The sequence below is a fragment of the Lissotriton vulgaris genome, chromosome 12 (assembly GCF_964263255.1).
Source record: "Lissotriton vulgaris chromosome 12, aLisVul1.2, whole genome shotgun sequence".
In the NCBI taxonomy this organism is placed as follows: Eukaryota; Metazoa; Chordata; class Amphibia; order Caudata; family Salamandridae; genus Lissotriton; species Lissotriton vulgaris.
Window position 1 is genome coordinate 106,835,772 of NC_141700.1, and position 21,635 is coordinate 106,857,406.

General features: G+C 44.0%; 1 long non-coding RNA gene across 1 annotated transcript in view; it reads right to left on the minus strand.

Moving 5' to 3' along the window:
* LOC147673533 (uncharacterized) overlaps nt 1–21,635 on the minus strand; it is a 93,655-nt gene that overhangs the window by 48,779 nt on the left and 23,241 nt on the right. The gene's annotated exons all lie outside the window — the stretch shown is intronic.

Below are 21,635 nucleotides of genomic sequence, written 5' to 3' on the forward strand. Positions count from 1 at the left end.
AAGGGAAATGTAAATTCTTAAGCTGACTCCATCTAGGTATGTCTCAACCTGCAGGACCAAAACACCGTATCGGGGCCAGACCCGGTCCAAGGAGTAGTGTTGGCATAATCATAGGACCCGGGGAAAAAAAAACAAAAAAAAAAAAAAAAAAAAAACCCCGGAACACTATCTCCACTGTGTCAACAGATCCCAAAAAGCCAGATTACGGTTATTGCAAGCTCTAGCCATGTCCACCTTTGATGTTTCGTATAGTGACGTGAGCCAATCCGAATATATTGGAGCAGATTTTTCCACCCACCTTATGCAGATCTGTCTCCTAGCCAACAGAATAGCATAAAACAGGAAAGATCTTGCTTCGCCAGAAATACTGTCCTCGATTCCAAAGATGATTAGTGGCAATGAAATTACTAATGATGTGTTCATAATGCAATTTAAGGTAGACAGCACTTCCTCCCAGAACTGACCGATGTTGGGGCATTCCAAGAACATGTGACTATCTGAAGCTCCTGGTAAATTACATTTGTTACACTTCTTGTCTGGGAGAAATTTGGAAAGTTTCTGCGGTGTCATATAAGCCCGGTGTGCTGTGAACAAATGGTTACGCCTCAGCCATGATGGTTTCACCACTTTATAGAGGAGCGCAAAAGATCTTAACCATATCTCCTCACATTGTAAGCCCATTGTCTCGCTCCACAATTCATCTGGAAGGGTGAAATCCCCATCGGTTTCCTCCAGAAGCTGCCAATACCAGAAGGCCACCTCCTTACCACCCCTAGGTCTTTCTAGTAACAGCTGCTCCAGGGAGCTTGATTTCCCGAATAATGCATCTTTGCGCCGCTGGGCTCTCCCCCAGCTTTCCAGCTGAATGAATTTAAATCTAGAGAAAGCTGGACCTATACGCTCATGCAATACATCCCAGGGAAGTATCGATCCATCCACCAATAACTCTCCCCATCTAGTAATTCCTGCTTCCTCTAGTGAGGAAGATAAGCTGTCCCTGAGACACTCCGGTAAACCCGGGGAGTCCCATATGGGAGCGAAGTTGGAATAGTAGGACAGCCCCAATCTACTTCTAATGGCTAGCCAACCCCTAGCCCAAGACTGTATAATTTTCAGTCTTATTTTCTTGAAGTATTTCTGACTCCCAAATTTAAATAAAAATCCGTCAGCTGGTAAATTTGCTCCGGTTAACATGGCTTTATACATTGCCACCTCCAGAAGACTCGATGGTGTTTTTAGTAACATCCTGGAGTAGGACAACTGAAAGGCCCAAGCGTAGTATACTAGATCCGGTAGGGCTAGGCCCCCCTTCTCCCTTCTCCTCCTCAACTTCTTCCACGCAATTCTAGTTGCCTTATAATTCCAAATAAAGGAGTTAAGCTCTCGCTGACATCTGTCCAACATCTTCACATCAAACCCCAATGGAATGGCACCAAATATAAATATAAACTTAGGAAGGATAGACATTTTTATTAAGTTGACCCTCCCCATTATGGAAAGTGGCAAGTGTGTCCAAGATTTCAATAGGCCCTTACATTCCCTGGAAACTCGATCTAGGTTAGTTTGGGCAATGGTCCCAATGTCTTGGGTGATTCGGATCCCGAGATAACGCATAGAAGTGGTGATATTAATGCCTAACCGTGGGTCCGGGATATTCCAGACCATAACCTCGGTCTTACTTGAGTTGATATTGTAGCCCGAGATCTTACCGAACTCTTCCGCCTTCTGAATCACGGCAGGGAAGGACAACACCGGGTCCGAGGTAAAGATTAAGATATCATCGGCATATAATGCCGTCCGCCTCTCCCAATCCTTAAACTTGAATGATGGTATATTTTCGTCTGCTCGCAAAGCCTGGCCAAACGGCTCAATGTACAAATTAAAAAGGAGGGGAGAAAGCGGACAACCTTGCCTCGTACCTCTAGTGATCTTAAAGGGGTCTGTCAATATTTCGTTAATCAGCAGCCTAGCCGAAGGGGATCGATAGAGTAAGGCAATAGTTCTGCGAAAGCCCTCCCCAAAGTTAAACCTTTTTAACACTTCATTTAGGTAGGGCCAATTGACCCTATCGAAGGCCTTAGCTGCGTCGAGGGTTAAGGTGGCCAGTGGAAGGGAAAAAGCAGAGGCTATATCTATAGCCCCTACCAAATCATGTGTAAGATCTGAAAGATGTCGCCCTTTAATAAAGCCTTTCTGATCGTGATGAATAATGGTGCCCATTACCTTACCCATTCTTGCTGATAGTATTGCGGCAAAGATCTTATAATCGCTATTCAGTAAAGATATTGGTCTATAGGACCCACATTCTGATACGTCCTTCCCAGGTTTGGGTATAAGAACAATAGTGGCCTCGCCCCAAGATTTTGGTGGTGGCTTTCCTTCCCTGAGGATAACATTAAAAAGGGTTGTCATTACTTGGACGATGTTCTCCCCCAATACTTTATAGATCTCCCCAGGGAGACCGTCTGGACCAGAAGCTTTCCCTTTTTTTACCTGTCTTATAGCTTCCTTTACCTCTACCTCTGTTATTGCAATCTCTAAACTGTTGCTCTGTGTTGTTGATAAGGTTGGGAGCACTATTCCATTCAGCCACATGTTTCGTGCCATCTGATCATCAGGCAGTTCTTCCCTATAGATAGTCTCAAAGAATTCATAAAAGGCTTTACCTATCTCGTGGCTAGCTGTCCTAGGTACCGCCTCCCCTTCCACCTTGATTTCTCTAATATATTTCTGAGCTTGGTCCGATTTAGTATTCCACGCCAGTACTCTACCCGCGGCCTCACCAAACTCAAAATGAGAGATCTTACTTGCCTTCCATCTTTTGTTAACCCTCTCCTGTAGTGTGTTTTCTAGTTGGTGCTTTAGCTCGGCCAATTTTAACTGCTCCTCAGGAGATCCTAGAGACTGACCAAAATTGGATTCTATGCCCTTCATTTCTTGTTCCAAACTATTTACTATATCTTTGTATTTTTTACTCCGATATGAGGACCTGTTAGTGATGCAGCCTCTCAAAAAGGCCTTAAAGGCCTCCCAAACCACCTCTGGAGAGGAGGACTCCATATTAATTTCAAAGAAAGCATTTGTCTCTGTGGCCAGGAATTTCACTTCATCTTCTTCAAGTAGGAGTGTCCGGTCAAAAGACCAAGAAGGATGTTGCCTCCTACTGTCTGATCTAATTGAAAAAACAAGGGCTGAATGGTCTGACAGGTGAGATGGAAGATAATCAATCGCTATTAAAGCGTCTTTCAAATTATAAGTAAACAGAGCATAATCAATTCTGGATGAGTGCTTAAAACGACTATTCCGATATGAGATCCCCAATTTACTGCCTGCTCTTTCCCGCCAAGGGTCCGCCAGGCCTAGCTGGACCATAATAGCTAATAGAGTTCGCCTAGACTTTGGTGAACTACAGGCCCGCGAATTTGCTGATTTGTCTAATTTAGGGTTCAGCACAATATTAAAGTCGCCCATCCAAATCACCGGGTCCTGAAAAAGTAGCAAATGGTTTCTGACGGCATCCAAATGCGACGGATCATCTGAATTTGGACCATAATAGCCCACCAGGGTGTACCGTTGACCCACCAACTGAACTCTCAATATCAGCCATCTCCCTGTATGATCCTCTATACACTCCAAGATTTGGGCTTTCGCGGCTCTTTTAAAAATAAATATAACTCCCCTAATGTTAGCATTGTGGTCGGTAGAGCTGAATTTATCCACCCATTTCTGTTTTTTAAGTATCTCTACTGCCTCTGATTTAAGAAGGTGTGACTCTTGAATTGCAATAATTTGCGCCGGGGAGTCCCTCAGATACTGCATTATACGCTCCCTCCTACTTCTCCCTCGTAAGCCATTGACATTCCAAGACAAATAGTGGAGAGCTGTCATTTTACCACCGCTACCCCCCTCGTATCAACCTTTCTCAGTAGCTCTTGCGGGAACCTTAATTTTTGCCATTTTTGATGTTGGACAGATGTCAGAAATAACCTTTCCGCAAAATAGTAGGCAGACTTATGAGGATTTTTTACTTTATTCCCCTTCCCCCCCTGCACCCACCCTCCCCAGGAAAACCCTCCCCTACTTACTCTGGCCTGGTGGATGGCCAGTTTTACACCCACTACGACTCTCCAACCTCACCTCTACCCTTTTGGAATAGTCTGTAGACATATTCAAAACAAATACGCTATTAAGAAGAGACTTTTGTATTGTGATGTCAGGGGACACTTACAAGGTGAAAGGAATGCAGTGAGAGGGCCACACTCGAATACACACAAACCTTATTAGATTTTAATTTAACTTGTGTTTCCCCTACACTCACTCTTGTCATGGGGTAGGTTAGGAGAAAGATAGAGAAGGAATTTGTTATTATATCATTACTAATAGCAGGTGCAGTTATGTGTTTTTTTTTTTTTTTGCATTTATTTATTTATTATAACTCATTCCTACTCACCCCCCTTTACTGTTTCCCTTCCCCCTTTTTTTATTTTATTTTACATTTTTTTTTTTTTTAAGGTTCTTTTTAATCAATATATATATATATATATATTTTTTTTTTCCCATTCATTTTTCTTCCTACCATGCTTATTACCTATTGTGATACAGGGCTATTTAGACTTTAACATAACTGGTATAGACCAGACGTAACTTGTAATGTCGGTTCACCTATATCAGACCCAAATAACCACTATCCCATATACTGAGCCTGAGCCTGGGCATGGTCTCTAATAGATTCTAATAGCTCATCTGCTTCTGATGGTAACCGGACATTATGCATTTTATTGTTGTACATAATACGCAAAAATGCTGGGAACCTCATCTGGACAGTGGCACCCAGAGCTCTAAATTTTTCCATGCGCTGCCCCAACTCCCATTGCCTGTCAAGCGTGGTTTTAGATAGGTCTGATCGCACCTCAAAAGAGAAGTCCGGGCCCTGTAGTGATCTAGCTTTCAGTGCGAGGTTCAAGATCTTGTCTTTAAGTGAGAACGTTAGGAAGTTAATCAAGACCTTTCTAGGTTTGTCTCTCCCTGGCTTTAGGCGAAATGGGTCACGATGCACTCGCTGGATATCGTTGTCGAGCATCTCAGCCGACTCCTCCAAGTTAAGAGAGTCTTTTAGGATCTTGATCACAAAACTTTTAAGATTAGTGCCCTCTTTTCCTTCCGGGATCTTTAAAAGTCGCAGGTTATTTCTCCGGGAATAATTCTCCAAACTCTCGACTCGTTCTCGCATATTTTCGCCATCCTTCTGCAGCACTTGAATTTTGGATCTAGCTATCTCGAGTTTAGATGTCAATAGTCCCACCGAACCTTCCAAAACCTCTGTCCTTGTGCATAATCCGTCCACTTTTTGATCCAGCATGTCGCAGGATGCTCTAATCTCATTCTGATTCACTTTAGAAACTGCGAAATCAGCGCGAATTTCCTCCCTCATTGCTGCTATTGATTTTACTAAGGCCTCCAGTGTGTTTCCAACCCCTGGGCCTTCCAAATCGCCATCCCCTCCACCTTCGTCTGTTGTTGCTACGTTGTTAGAGGCAACCCCCTTTTGGGGCCCTTGGTGTCCTTCATGGGATTGCTGGCTACTTACTGCTGTAACCTCCGTTTCATTAATAGGTGTGCGGGGCTCCGCTAACCCATTTGCTGTATTAGGGACATTGATGGCTATTGGGAGTGTTAGTGCTACAGGCGCTGTTACTGTAGTTGAAACTGTCTGTACCTCTGACCCCACTGCCCCGGTAGCCGCCATCTCTGATGTAATGTCCAGTACTTGGGGTAGTGCTTTAAAGAACGTGCGTAGCGAAGGGGTTATGCCACTGAGTTTCTTTAGGGGTTGACTCTTTCCCCTTTTCTGCTTGGGGTTTTTAACCAATTCACTAGTGGCACTTGCAGAACCCCCCTGAGGTTGTCTTTTTTTTTTTAGACCCCTGCGCCCTTTCTCTAAACACTTGTCCCCACTCCTAGCGTTCTTTGGCACTACGGGCTTATTTCCCCCTTCAGAGTCAGATTCCCTGCTGGAGTCTCTGACTGCCTTACAGTCCGTTACAGAAAAGTCTGGCGTGCCTACCTTGTCCTTGCCCTGCACACACGCTGATGTATCCCTGCTCACCTTCGAGCCTGCATCCGGATTTACAGCAGCAGCGTGAGTCTCGGCTTGGCCCCCTCTCCTCCTCCGCTCCGCCACCACGGCTCCTCGGAGCACCCGGGCAGCCGCCGTGCGGCCGCGCCGAAGCTCCACGGCTGCTTGTCTCCAGCGAGGCAAAAACGCGGGCGGAAGAGGGCGGGACGCCGCCGGCAGGCACATCAATCGAGACCGGGGGTCAGTGAAAGCTTTGCAGCCACCCGGCTCCTTCGTTACTTTTGTTCGTTTTGTATCCTAGCGTTTATTGCCCCCTGCCCTACAGAGCGTGTCCTCCAAATCGCACTAGATCAGTTTCTGCCTAAAGACGTCTCACAGCATGGTCCCGAATTGACAGAGCAGGGTGAGGTTCCGAAGAGCCGACTCTGGGTGTGCGAGCCGCGTTAGCCTGCGGTCGCCATGTTTTCCCCTGCGGTCGCCATGTTTTCCACATTCTTTTAGTAATATTTCCGTTTGTATTTCTCCATTTCTTTTTCACTCATCGTATAGGTATTCATATTTATTTTGTGTTCTGAGAATACATAGAGGCCGTACAATTGCATGTTTATTTAACTGATGAACGCACATAAGCATTTTAGAAAATTAAACAGCCAAACATAACACACCGAGAAGTAAATATAAGCATTATATACAAATACTAGCAGCCCGCCCCGACGTTGTCCGGGGGCAATCAGGCTTACAGCGCAGGCAGTCCGCCAAACTTAGTGTGTGGGGGGGGGGTTGCAGTGTGTGTGGGGGGGTTGCAGTGTGTGTGGGGGGGCTCGCAGTGTGTGGGGGGGCTCGCAGTGTGTATGGGGGAGGGACTCGCAGTGTGTGGGGGGGCTCGCAGTGTGTGGGGGGCTCTGTGTGGGTGTGTGTGGGGGGGCTCTGTGTCGGTGTGTGTGTGTGGAGGGCTCTGTGTGGGTGGGTGTGGGGGGCTCTGTGTGTGTGTGTGGGTGGCTCTCTGTGGGTGTTTGTGTGTGGCATTTGCGAGAGATTAAGCTATTGGCATTGTAAATGACAATGCCATTTATTTATGTTAAAAAAAACATAAATAAAAGTAATGTCAAGAGCAATGACAATAGCTCTAACTTTAACAAAGGCAAAACCATTGCATTGTAAATGCTTGTTAGTGCTGGTATTAGCTGTATTAGGATAGCAATCGTGTAGCTGTTCTGTATCGTGTTCCTCATCCAGCATGCTAAAAAGGCATTTTGATGGGTCTGCATGTGTATGTGTTGGAGATGGTGTTTGAGAGTGAGTTGAAGTGCTGCGTTGCTTTTGTGGTGTAACATTGTTGGGAAGTAGACATGGGGAAGCAAAGTTGTGACGTGTGGCATGTTGCTTATATTTTTTGTGTGTGTTTAAGGCAGAAGGTGTATGAGTCAGGGGAGGTGGTGCAGCATGTGGGTCATGTAGTAATGTTCTACATTGTCCAATGGATGAGAGGCGGTTAGAAGAGAGGTGCTGTATTGCTGTATCTGTGTTAGGTGTGGTGGAAGAGTGAAAGCTTGGCATTGGAGTTTGTTCCTTTGTGTGGTTTGAAAGGTGGGTATATGTTTGTATTTTGTGATGGTAAGTATTATGAGATGTTGCGCTTTGAAGATCTTGTTGTGCTGGTGTGTGTGTTATGTTTTGCTTTTGAGGAGCAGTGAAAAAGTTTGTGTAGTATTGTTTGTGAGAGGAGGATGTGACGTAGAGGGGGTGGTGATGTGTTTATGAGAAGAGTGTATGTTGTGTGTAGGAGGGAATGAAGTAGAGGTGAGAGTGTTTATCTTAGACTGGTTTGTTGCAAGAGTTACAAAGATTGGTGGTGTGCAGTGTGTGTGTTGTGCATTAGTGTTATTATGGTAGAAGGGAGACGAGGGTGTTTGTTGGACAACTGATGGAAGGATGATTATACGTTTGTTAGTGATAAAAGGTGGTCTGTTAGGTGTAATTACACCAGGGAGAGTGTGTCTGAATGGGATGTAGTTATGTATGGTGTTGATTGGCGTTGTGTTAGTGATGAGTGTATTGGTGAGTGGTATAGGATAGAGGATGTGTACTGTTTGTAGGTGATGGTGGATATGCGTGGTAGTTGGGATAGTAGGGTGTGTAGATGTGGTTTGGTTGGGTTTGTAGTGCATGCTGGTACATTAATCTGTGAATAGTGTTGTGCGTAGTGTACATTTGGTGTGAGTGTGTTGCTCTGTTTGTGGATGTGGATAGTGTGGGCTGGGTATTGCTAAATGAGAAAAAGGGCAGCATTTCTGGCCCTAGTCCCGACCAGTCTCGAACAAGCTCAAACAGGAAACTGCCCTTGTCCTCTCTTCCCTTAACAGGCTAAAACAGGCAACTGCCCTTGTCCTCTCTGCCCTAAAACAGGCTCAAACAGGCAACTGCCCTTGTCCTCTCTGCCCTTAGCCTCGACGCCCAGGTTGAGATGCCCTAATCCTGGCCTTTTTTTCTAGCCCTAGTAATCAGGTGACTCCTTTAGCGAATGGGAACCCTAGTCCTAACACTATCCAATCACAACACTAGCCCTAAAATCTAGAACCAATAGGAGACCAGGACCTTACAGCCAATCTTAGCCCTAGTCCAAGCACCTAATCAGTTCAAAAACCCTGATCTCTACGTCCGATAAAGGCCCTAGCGTTACCAGTAGTCCCAAAACAAGTCCACGCAACCAATGGCACAGGTAGCCCTAGTCCCCACTTCCAATAGAAAGCCTAACCCTACTCTAAGTCCCACACCTAGTCCAGCAACCAATCACACCAGAAGACCTAATCGCTACTTCCAATTAAAGGTCTAACCCAAGCCCTAGTCCCACCCTACTCCCAACAACCAATCACATAGGAAGCCCTAGTCCCTACTTCCAATAGAAATCCTAACCCTATCCCTAGTCCCTACACTACAATGATTGAATCACAGACCCAGAAACCAATCAGAACCCTCAAATACCCAACCAATGAGGACATTAACCCTAATCCAATAGAAACACCACATACAACCACCAATCAGTGTAGGCATGCACCAACCACCAGCAGACCATATAAGGTCCCAGCGACCTCAGACAAGGTTTGCTGGCCAGGGAGTTGGAAGCTGCTTCTCCTGTTCAGAATCTCCTAGGAGACAGACAGGCTTAATCAACACTTTGGACTTCAGCAGGCAAGGGCCTCACTAACTTGAAATCTAACTATACTGTTTGAATAAAACTTTACTCCCCCTGGGCCCAAACACCGTTTTCAGGTGAAAAGGTGCAAAAATAAATCCCTAATGGGATAAATAGCTCATCTTACTTGGATTTTGGACTTCAAGCTGGTACTGAAGAAAGAACTGTGAAGCAGGCGCAGGTACTGGAAGTCTGAATCTAATGAATCTTAGCGCCACAACACTATAGAGCTTATTAAAGCACTACAGGAATGTGAGTGAAGATCTGGGATCAGCTGGTCTTGAGTCTGAAGAGCTGGAAGAGATGCTGCTACCCAACATTCAGAAGTCTCAAAGGCAACCAGAAAGTCATGAGCAGGTGTGTCTTGTGAAATGAGTCGCAGTGAGCCACACCCAACAGCTGGAAGCAGAGGAAGGTTCACATGCAAGAAGAGAGTACAACACAATAATGTGGATTTCACACTCAGCCCTGCCCAAGGTCCACACGGCCATGGGCATGACACATGACGCCCACCTCAAAACCCATGTTGGTTGCAGAAGCGACAGGTTTTGGCACCCTATTGTACATTTGGATATATTTCATCACTTTGTACCAAGTGTACCATCCTCAAATTTTGCCTTTAATGTGCTGTTTTTGCATAACTGTGATGCAAATAGTTCAAAGGGATAAATTTTACTAAGGGTACAAAATGGGATGTCCGCTCTCTCCTCGGTCTGGCCACTTTGGAGCGCATGCTTACATCTCACTGCTGCATTAAGTATGTAAAAAGACCTGATGCTCCATGTGATGCCTTTCAGAAACTAATAGTGGTCTAGGGAGCTTGGGAGGAAGAGGAACTCCAGGAGAAGAGAGGTACAGGCAGCCTCTGCATCCAGACATCCTTTAAATGTGTGTTCAGTGTAGGCTGCATTCATTTTAGTGCAAAATAATCAAATTAAAGTGGCAGCAAAATATTTTGCTCTGCTATCCTGCACCTTGTACCCATACCCCAGAAGTTCCCACACCTTGTCGGTACACCCAACTTTACCTATTGGGAATAATTGAGTGCTTTTCTTAGTTTTAAAGTTATTTATATTTGTATTAATGTGTTGGCTTGTGACAGATCTCAATTTAAGCTCTGCTAAAAATGTTGAGGCAGTTATTGCATGAACCACACTACTTCAATAGTTCTGCTTAGTCCCAAGTTGTGGAATGTCGGATAAGAAGTGTGTTTTTAGGACCCAATCTTCAGTGGTGTAAAACTGCACTTGATAAGTCCTTGTTCTTCACTGGAGGTGGACGGCGGTTAGTACAGATGATGCTGGGGTTGTCTGGGAAATTATCTTTGAAGAGGCTTCTTTCCAGCTCTTTCTTAAAAGTAGACATTTTGGGTTCATTTCCCAGAACACAAATAGTTCTGCCACTGTGACCCTTGCTGTTAAACCCACCTTTGTGAGCAGGTGAGCCTTGCTGGACCTCAAAATACATATATGATCATAGTTCTGGCTTAGGGTCAGATATATTTATGACCTTAGTTTATCCCTGCCTTAAAGATTTTCCACAGAAGTATGAAATGAATGCTCTGGGTCACCGTACTGCTTAATTTAAGACGGTAGTTGTTGGTGGGGCCCACCGGCACTCATTTTTGGCGACCAACATTTATATTTCCTCAAGGGACTTTGATCCAGAGCAAGAGAGAGAAAAACACAAAAGGGCGAAAGATGGAAAAACAGTGGCAAAGGTAGAAATCAGGGATAGTGCAGCTGTAGAGGGCCGAAGTGATATGAGAGCACATACATTGAAACCAAGTCTAGCGTCTTGGTTTTGTATGCTAGAGTTCTTTCTTTGTGTCTCCAAAATAGACAATGATGAAGTAATCCAGTCTCTTCCAGTAGCGGATGCTACCGGACGGGGGTGGTGGGCGGGAGGCAAGCCAAGGAGAGGAATCTGTTTAAAAAAAAAAAGGACATACCTTTAACGGCCGGCCAGGCGCCGCCTCACCTCCGTCCTCTTCATCTTCCTGTTGCAGCCAGCAGCAGGAAGCACCGGGCACAGGTTCCCCAGAGCCAATCACAGCGCTGCAATGCTTGGTCTGAGTGCCGTGGATCGGCGCTCAGACTAGAACATGCAAAGTGTCATGAACAGTTGATGCGCACTTAGGGAGTGCACACCACTCTTCCCCTGCTCTGGCCAGCCCTGCCCACCCACCACTGACTGCAATAAGGCAAATAAAATTATAATAACGATGGTTATTATCCTTTTATTTTTACTTTAAGTCAGTGGGGAGACGCTCCTCCGCCTTAGCGAAGGATCCACCCCTCGTCTCTTCATCATCAAATGTTGTGCTAAAATTTGTGAGGAACGCTGAATTCTCATCGGGGAGGACTCACAAAGATACTAAACCTGGGCAGGTGGACAAGGGATGCATTTGGGTATGTTATACACAGTGTAGAAGCCCAAGACAAGAGCCCAATGTCACAATGATCTTCTCTTGAGACCACATGATCTCTATAGAATCACACAATTGTTACATTAGGTTTGAGCGCCTTTGGTGCTGAGAGGAGTACTAGAGAAATAATTAAGATGGACGACATATTTTAGGAAGGAGAGACGGCATGAGCTATAAAACGACTATAGAGAGTCTTTGAACAGAATCTACCTAGAGGATGTGGCCTAATGTTTAGAGTGGTCGCCCTCGAAGCTAGGGAACCGGGATAGAGTCCTGGCAAGGACGCTCAACATTCTGGGATTCTGGGCAAATAACTTAGGGCCATATGTATGAAGGTACCCATTTGCGAATCTCAAATAGCGATTTTTAAGAAATCGCTATTTGAGGTTCGCAAATTGGTATGTATGTAGAAAATCGTATTTTTTTGCGATTTCTTAAAATTCCATAATTGCTATTAGCAAATTGCGAATCGCAATTATGGAATACTTTCCCATTCATTTCTATGGGCCAGGGGGCCCATAGGAATGAATGGGAAGTTATTCTCAATTTGCGATTCGCAAATTGAGAATCGCAAATTGAGAATAATTTCAAGAGTGCAGGGGTGTCCAAAGGACACCCTGTTGCACCCCTGAAATTAGCATGGGTGGACATGTGGTGCACATACATGCCCTAAGGGCATGTATGTGCTTCACAGTACACATTGAAAGTGCATTTTTCAAGGAATTCGCAAATTATCACCAACTTGAAGTTGGTGGTAATTTGCGATTCCTTAAGGTCAATTTGCACATTTTTTTTGCTTCATACATTGCATTTAAGGAATCGCAAAATTTGCGATACCTTAAATGCAATCACAAAATAAGGAATTGCAAATTTTGTGATTCCTTATTTTGCACCCAAATTCTTTCATACATACCATTTAGCAAAAATGAGTTCGTAAACGCGTTTGCGAACCCATTTGAGCTTCATACATATGGCCCTTAATCTCCCTGTGCCTAACAAAACAAGCATTTGCAATGCAATAGGTCTCGCATTAGGAAAGATTGAGCTATTGGTATTGTAAATGACAATTTTTTTATTTATGTGTTTTGAAAATTGCAAAATTAATAGCTTTTTCATTTACAATGCCAATAGTTTTACCTTTCGCAACTGTGACACCTATAGCATTTGTAATGCAATATGTGTTGTATTTACATGACTTAGATGTATTGATATTACAAATAACAATGGCTTTTGATTATGTTCAGTGTATTTTATTGTGACGAAAATCCAAGAACAGAAGTGAAATATTAACATCTTTTTGTGACATTTGTAATAAAGCTTGAAACATTGAGAGAACATATTTGAACCAGTTGTTGTTGAATGGTTGCACAGATTGATGCTGTGGTGGCGCTGAGTGATATTGTGTTGGTGCTGAGTGATGTTGTGGTGGCGACGAGTGATGCTGTGGCATTCAGTGATGCTGTGGTAGCGCACAGTGATGTTGTGGTGCCCCTGAGTGATGCTGTGGTGGTGCTGAGTGATGCTGTGGTGATGCAATAGATAGTTAGAGTGAGTGCGATAGATAGATAGAGTGAGTGCGATAGATAGATAGAGGGAGGGCGATAGATAGATAGAGGGAGGGCAATAGATAGATAGAGGGAGGGCAATAGATAGAGGGCGGAGGATAGATAGAAAGATAGATAGATAGATAGATAGATAGATAGATAGATAGATAGATAGATAGATAGATAGATAGATAGATAGATAGATAGAGTGAGGGCGATAGATAGACAAATAGATAGAGTGAGGGTGATAGACAGATATATAGAGTGAGGGCCATAGATAGTTAGACAGATAGATAGATAGATAGATAGATAGATAGATAGATAGATAGATAGATAGATAGATAGATAGATAGATAGATAGATAGATAGATAGATAGAGTGAGGGCGATAGATAGATAGCAGATAGATAGAGTGAGGGCGATAGATAGATAGACAGACAGATAGATAGAGTGAGGGCGATAGATAGTTAGACAGATAGATAGATAGATAGATAGATAGATAGATAGATAGATAGATAGATAGATAGATAGATGGCGATAGAGTGAGTGTGATACATAGACAGATAGAGTGAGAGCGATAGATAGAGTGAGGGTGATAGATAGATAGATAGATAGATAGATAGATAGATAGATAGATAGATAGATAGATAGATAGATAGATAGATAGATAGATAGATAGATAGATAGATAGATAGATAGATAGATAGATAGATAGATAGATAAAGTGAGGCGATATATAGATAGAGGGCGATAGATAGATAGAGTGAGGTAGATAGATAGATAGATAGATAGATAGATAGATAGATAGATAGATAGATAGATAGATAGATAGATAGATAGATAGGATAGATAGATAGAGTGAGGGTGATAGGGTGAGGGCGAACAGCGCATTCTTTCTTTTTTAGTTGCAAAAAATGTTGACAACTCCCATCTTTGTTCTAGGTTTAAACCTTTTTATTTTTCTCAGGGAAAAAAACACTCTGCTTTCTCTTTGAGATCTGAAGAGAGCAAGGGAATACAAACACTACAATATGCAGAATAAAAAAGAAATATGTTGCAACTAAACCCCTTTCGAAGATACTATTAGTAGCTATATGAACCAATCAATGGATTTCATCGCCTGCACGTCCCACTGAGGCCAATAGAATGGCTGCCTAAATCTGCCTTTTCTGCTTCCCGAGGAGGAGGTGGTGGATCACTGGAGAACCCGTGGGTCAGCAACATAACTCAGAAATGCACAAGAGACCGCTTCCTGCGGTGCCAAGCCTTTTTAAACCTGGTAGACTAAAGAGCAAGGACTGAATAATCTCGGCGTCGACTCAACACCCTGTGATTTCGGGCAAATCACTTAATCTCCCCGTGCCTACAAAAGATGAATGCATCCTTCTGTAATGTAACGGGTGATCATGTGAAGAGCTCAGATACCTTCGGGCCGAGTTCGCGTTACATTAAAAAAACTGTACACAAAATATAAAAAACACGCACTGGTTTCTACATGCAACAAAGTGCACTCCGCACAAACATACCATTCACTGTCCAACCAGATACAAAAACTAGTAAAATATTCATTTGAGGGCTACAGTATTTAGTACAATTATCTTTTTTCACTGTATGGGACAATACATCACCAAAAAAGTATGAGAGGCTGCGCTCGCTCTTCCTGGGCATAATATTGTTATTATTTTTCAAGTGTGCAGTTGTCTTAATGATCACACAGAAATGCACTTTTTCATGACTAAAATGGTGCAACCAAAAAGGAACTGGCAAAAGGAATTCCTGGGCAAATCTTAGCGATGTACACTCAGCTTTATGGCCTAAGCCCTGTATTTGCCTGAAAAATAACTTGTGTTATTTATATAAGATAAATGTGAGCTGCTTTCGGTCAAATATTATGTTATACTAGCAGCCCGCCCCAGCGTTGCCTGGGGGCAATGAGGCTTCAGGGCCAACCGCCCGCCCAGGCCCCCGCCCGCCCCGACATTGTCCGTGCATGCTCATGCACGGACACGGACCAGCCCTCCCTACCGCCCGACTCCCTCCCACCCCCTCCCGCACCGACTCACTCCCGCTCAGACATTTCACCCCCCCGGGACGCCTCCCCCTGCATCACACAGTCTCGCACTGAGTGTTTAGGAAAAGCTCTAAAACGTTCCCTTTCCTTACCTGTGCTGCCGCGCCTCACTGCACAGCCGCGCTCGAAAACTTTCCCTTTCCTTACCTGTGCCGCCGCTCCTCACTGCACAGCCGCTCGTCACTGCACCGCCGCTCCTCCTTCGTCATCACGCACGTCGCGGTCATCACGCACATCGCGTCGCGGCCAGCACTTGGTCCCGGCCGGCGCTACTTTCAGGGGACTACTTTGTTTTCAAACTTAATTTTTTTAATTTACTTTTTTTTAATGTATATAGCCTATGTCCATCTACACACCCTGGCATTTTCATAGATGTATTGGGTGTGTAGACTGGAGCTGTGGTTCCCGAGTTTACCTGGCCAAAAGGTGCAAGTTCTCTCTTTATAATAGCAGTATAGATGAATAAATGCAACAGCTATCTAATTCTATTCTACTTAGAATAGTAAAATAATAATATTTTGTTCTGCCCAATTATAAAGCAAGCAGCATCATATGCCAGTGTCCCGCAGCATTTACATTTTTAGTGTTAACACTATTGTTGTTAAATACTGACCGGTGACCAGCGAGTTAGCAAAAGATCTCTGTAGTAATAACTCAACCCACTGAGCTATGTTACTAAGATTCAAGCGTTCGGAGTACAAGTTAGACACCGCATTTGCAGTAGACACAGCAGCCCACTGAGCTGTCTACCAGGAATGAAACCCGCGGCCTACTGGTTTGATGCGGGTCTGGGCAACAGGTGCATTAACCTCCCCAGTTGGCCTGGCAGCATGGACATCTGCTGGTTTAATGCCGCCTTCTATGTACGCCCGATTGCGAAAAGACTGGCTGGTGTTACCAAGGCACAAACAGCAAAAACACTTTTCCTGGGCTATCTATTTCTGACTTATCAAATACTTCCCATTACAACTCTCCCCCATTTGGAAGCCCAGAAGCTATAATAATATATCGCTGTATTCTGTATTACTCATTTCTGCTCAAACTTCACTGTTTCGAAAAAAAAAACACACGAATAAATATAACAAGGAACGCAAATGTCTAGTTTGGGCTTCACAGAACATAAAAGGGAGATATGGCGATAGTACCTAGGGGTAGCACACAACATACTATGGCTGAGTTCGGACAAATTTGCCAGTAATCTACCAAGGTTATCAATGTGACAGCACTCTTCACAAGAGCACGTGCTCCGGATTATTTTACCATTAATATCATGTCCATTTTCAAAACTATAATTACAGAGTTGTGGCCTTTTTACCACATTTGCAAAGGCACCTCTAATCATGCTCTCACAAGCACACCTGTTGAAGTTTTTGGACAGACAATCGTTGCGTATAAACAGTACAATATTTATATAAACAGAAAAAACAAAATTTCTCGAAGTAAAGATTACAACCACAGCTGTTCAATAACGTAAAAAAATCTACATGGAGGAAACTGCACAACCAAAAAAAGGTTCCTGTGCAACACTATGGTGAGATCACAATTGCCAACAATGTATTCTCGGTTTTCAGTGTCCAAACTTTGCAGCTCTAAATGGCAGGTATCAGTCAGTGCATGACGTATTTAACAAGCAGGGACAAAGTCAACACACTTCTCTGGGACAGATTTGCTTTCCTAATGCGTACTGGCCATGGAGTACAGCGTCAGGGAAAAAGCAAAATGGGTCAGTATCAGTCATGTCATTCCGCTGGCATGTACGTGCCACAACACATGTGCGAGCCGGGAATCACGTGGGCACAATCTGGTTTGTTTGTTTTTTATTTGCCAATCCAAAATGGCAAATGCCACCCTTGATTCGGTAAATAAGAAAAAAAGAACCACAAGAGGGTGGCGAAGAAACAGCAAGTGGGGAAAATCAGTGCACAAGGTAGAATAACATAGGGGTGGGGGGGGCAACACTGGGGCGACAAGAGAAGCACATGGTGGAAGGAAGAAGGCAGAGTGTGAGGAGTGATAGCAGCAAGGGGTAGAGGAGAAAAGCTCATGACAGAACACTAAGCATGGGGGAGAAGGAACCAAGGGAGAACCACAGAGGGCAGCAGGGGGGGGCATGTGAGGTGAGCATAGGAGGATGAGAGATGGAGAGCACATGCGCCTTAGTGGAGTCACAGCAAAGGATCCCACACAAACAAACACGCTGAGGCGCGTCTTGTAGCCCACAATACAAAAGTTATTCATTCAATTCTCGCTGAACGGGTGACGCTGTGGGGAGGTTTCCCGGGTATTCTTCCTGTGTAACCCTTTCAGGGTACAGCTAGAACGAAACATCATGATTTCAGTGTATTTCACGCAATGCCTGCACGTTGTTACATCAGTCTGGGGGGGTGTTTCGTCTTACCTTCCTATCGACTCGGTGATCACGTCTGGCAGCCTGGAGTGAGTTAAGAATAGGAGCCCCCATCTCTTGTGGAATTATAATAAGGTTGCTGGAGATGAAGGCGCTAGGTCCGAAAGTCAAGTCTCGAGTCACGGATGAACACATGTAGTTTCCTATTATAGGTGGCACGTAAGACCAGTGTGACAGGGACTGCACCAGAGTTACAGGAAGCGGACGTTATTTTTCACGATTTCACACTGTTAATTAGTGTAATTATTTAGATCGAGCAAAAGTGCAACACCAACTTCCTTTGAGAGGGTACAGGAAGGAATGTGCTTGCCTGTGAGAGAACTGGGTGGAATAAGAAACAAGAACATCGCCGAAAGAAAAAGAAAGCGGCCGGGAAACGATCCCTTTGAAGTGGCCGTGAAAGTGAAAGCAATTAGTGGGGAGGAGAATTGAGGCCAGCGCGCACTGCACACGCTGGGGAAGCCTGTGGGAGGGAGGCTGATGGCTTTGATGTGGGGAAATGCGCGTGCTTGTGTTCACGTGAACTGTTTGAAATCCGCCCCATGGTTTGAGAACTTTTTCACCTACTATAATTCTCGACTATCCATTCCTTGCGGAATGGGATAGGCGAGACATAAAAAATTAATGTGTCCGTCTGTAATGTGACCGGTGCTCATGTGAAGCACTCTGATACCTTCAGCTTGAGTTTGCGCTATATGAAACAAAACAAAAATAATAAAAAATACATGCACTCACGTATGTCAAAAATGGACAGATTATATAGATTTGGAAATTCCAGAGAGTTTTGAGCTATTCATTTGGAAAAGAGCAGTGATATCTTTAATAGGTGTCAGATATTAAGAAACTGCTTACGAAATAGTGCTTAGGTGGTACTTAAAACCGGTCTGATTGAAAGCAGTGTATGCATGATCAGTTCTCTGCTGGGGAGGGTGTGACAAAACTGGCTTGTACATTCATATGTGGTGGATAGGTGGCCACATCCAGGGTTTTCTTTGCAGCCTTTTCGGTGCTGGTTCCTTACCTATGGAACACATTACCGGAGCCACTACGTAAGGAAGGAAACCTCCTACGTTTCAGAAAGGGGCTGAAAACGTTGTTATTTAGGAGAGCCCTATGAGCCACCTATGCTAGTGGATGCCCTCTGTATTGTCAAAGTTGTTGTTTACCATCGATTCCCGAGCGCTTAGAGGCCTGTAGGTGATTGAGCGCGCTACAAATCAAAAATAACAATAACAACAATAACAGGTAACACACAAAAATTAGACACATTTTTACTATTGTAGGGAAGCCGGTGGATTCCTTAATGGTTCTACTTTATACCCATTGTCAACTCATATCCCAGCTTCTGTCTGCAGCCAGATTGACTGTGTCTCAAAAAATGGGAGTCTCCCAACCTTCTCACACAGGGTCTATGGTGGACAAAGCCCTTCAATCACTCGCCCATGGAAAAGTTGACTCTAATACTTCAAGATAAGGTAGGACAATTTGAAAGAATTTGGGGGCATATTATCAAGGAACGGAGTTAGAATTATCATCGCTTTAGTGGCAGGAAACTACTGTTAAAACGGCGATAATGGACTTGATAATATGCCGTAAAGAATTCCAATAGAAACCCATGTTAACACCAGAACATGGGCTTCTATTGGAATTCTCAAGGGCCTATTATCAAGCCCATTATCGCCGCTTTAGCTTCAGTTTCCTGCCGCTAAAGCGGCGTTAATTTTAACGCCGTTCCTTGATAATATGCCCCTTGGACCTTCTTCCTCACCTATCATAGAAGGCGGGCCTGGGGGTGTGGCCGCATCCTTGTCCGTGACTAATCAGAAGGAATAAAACAAATGCAGTCTCTGGTGAGCCGTCCAATTAAATGGGTTTGTGAAGGGGTGGTTGGAAAAGGAACTGTAGGAATGTTTTGATTTATTTTAATCCATTTATATGTGTCTATATTTAAAATGCAGTACAGTTATGATGCTGCTTACCCTTTGCTCTCATCGCTTTTCACTCTAAATGATGCTGATATAGTGAGTGATCCTGGCCGGTGTCGTTGCAGCCTTTAAATAAAGTGTTAAAGCTGACGGAGTACATTTAGGCAATTGGAAGCTATTGTTCTTACAGAAGTAGTACAGCGGCGTAGCATGGGTTGTCAGCGCCCGGGGTAAGGCTAGTATCCTTCCACTTTTCTTTAAAAAATATTGCACCCCTATCAAAGTTTTGCTCCCCTAAGAATGCCCCTAAGAGTTTTGCGCCCAGGGCAATCGCCCCTGTGCCACCGCCCCTACCTACGCCACTGTTTGTAGGGCATTAACACTACATTCAGCCCGTGCAAACTGAATGGCATTGAACTGTGTAAATACTATTTAGATATTGAATTTGTAAAAGCCCCAAACAGTCTGGCGAAGGGGACAAGAGACAAAGAAAAAAAAGAGGAAGAGACTCTTTTTTTAATGTGCAATAAGTACCTAGTTTTGAAGATTGGTTATTCTTAAAACTCCGAATTTTGTGGTTACCCATACTAACGTGTGATTAAGAGGGCATTTTGCAAAATCTAAATTTGTTCTTTCCTACATACTGGGCTATTGTTCCCTTTTCAGTAGTACCTCTCCGGCACTGATCGGTGCTCGGTGGCAGAATTGTGCCCCACTGCCCCCCAATCATTCATCAAAATGAAAGCAAGCTGCTATCACTTTTTTAATTGTGTGAAGCTCGTCACATAATTGGGACACGAAGGAATCTCTTTTGTCATGTTCTGACTATATTTTTTTAAAGAAAACTGCCCTATGTAAACACCCAGAGGGTTTTCTCCTGAATTGTGGTGGACGAACCGTTCACGTCCACCGCACAGTGGACGTGAATGACTCGTCCACAACACTTATAGCGGTTATGGTAAACATAGAGGGTTGGTTACATAGAGATACTTTTTAAGGTATATCTATGTCACTCTTAAGCTTAGATTCATTCCTTTTATGGCAAAGTACTAAAACATTTAATACGGCTGTTAGACATCTATTTCAACCTGGGGATGTCAGAGCCCAGCACACTATAGGTCTGATTACAACTATAGGTGCTATTCATCACACCTGGCAAATAATGATACCACAGTGTTTATTATTAACATTTACGTTAAATAGCACCTTTTACGAGTTTCTGGGGAATAACTTGCAGATGTTGGTGTTTAACGCACCAAAATTTGCATGATACAGTAAATACTGTATGCTTTTCCCCGTTACATTTTGGCAGGTTTTACCTGCCGAAAGGTAAAAACTGTTGAGTTATGTAACGCATCCAAAAATTATCTGATGCGTTAAATTAAACCAAACTCGTAATTACGACCCGTGCGTAAACATGGGCTTATGCATGGGTCAGAATTTAAGGAGCAACTCACAATCTGGGCTTAAAACTTGGCCTGTAACAACCAGTATAGCCCTCGGTAGCAGGCTATAATGCTATCTTGGAAAGTTATGGTGTATGAAGCTCGCTGAAGACCCTATAGTGCTTCTGGGCCAATAATGGCTGGTACAGACATTCTGATAGAACATACCAATTTATTTCTTTATTTTTCCTGGCTGATGTAGAATGTTCTAATACTAGGTTGGTGGAATGCTCTAATAGCATTATAGCCCTTCTGCTGCCTCTGGCTCTTGTTAAATACCCTTTTTCACCAATTCTAGGCTGAGCCATTGCGGAGAAGGTATCGAACAAGCGATATAACCCTTGGCAGTGGGCTGCGATTATTCTATGTCAGCGTTCCACCAACTGGGCCAAGAGTGCTCTAAAAGAACCAGGGGAATAAAGACAAACATTCCCAGAGGTATGTCCCAGCCATTGTCTTCAATGGGGCTCCCACCATCCCACGTCCTAATCTGTGGGCAATGGGTGCGTGGACTGTTCCGATGAGGCACAGGGTCAGACTGATTTGC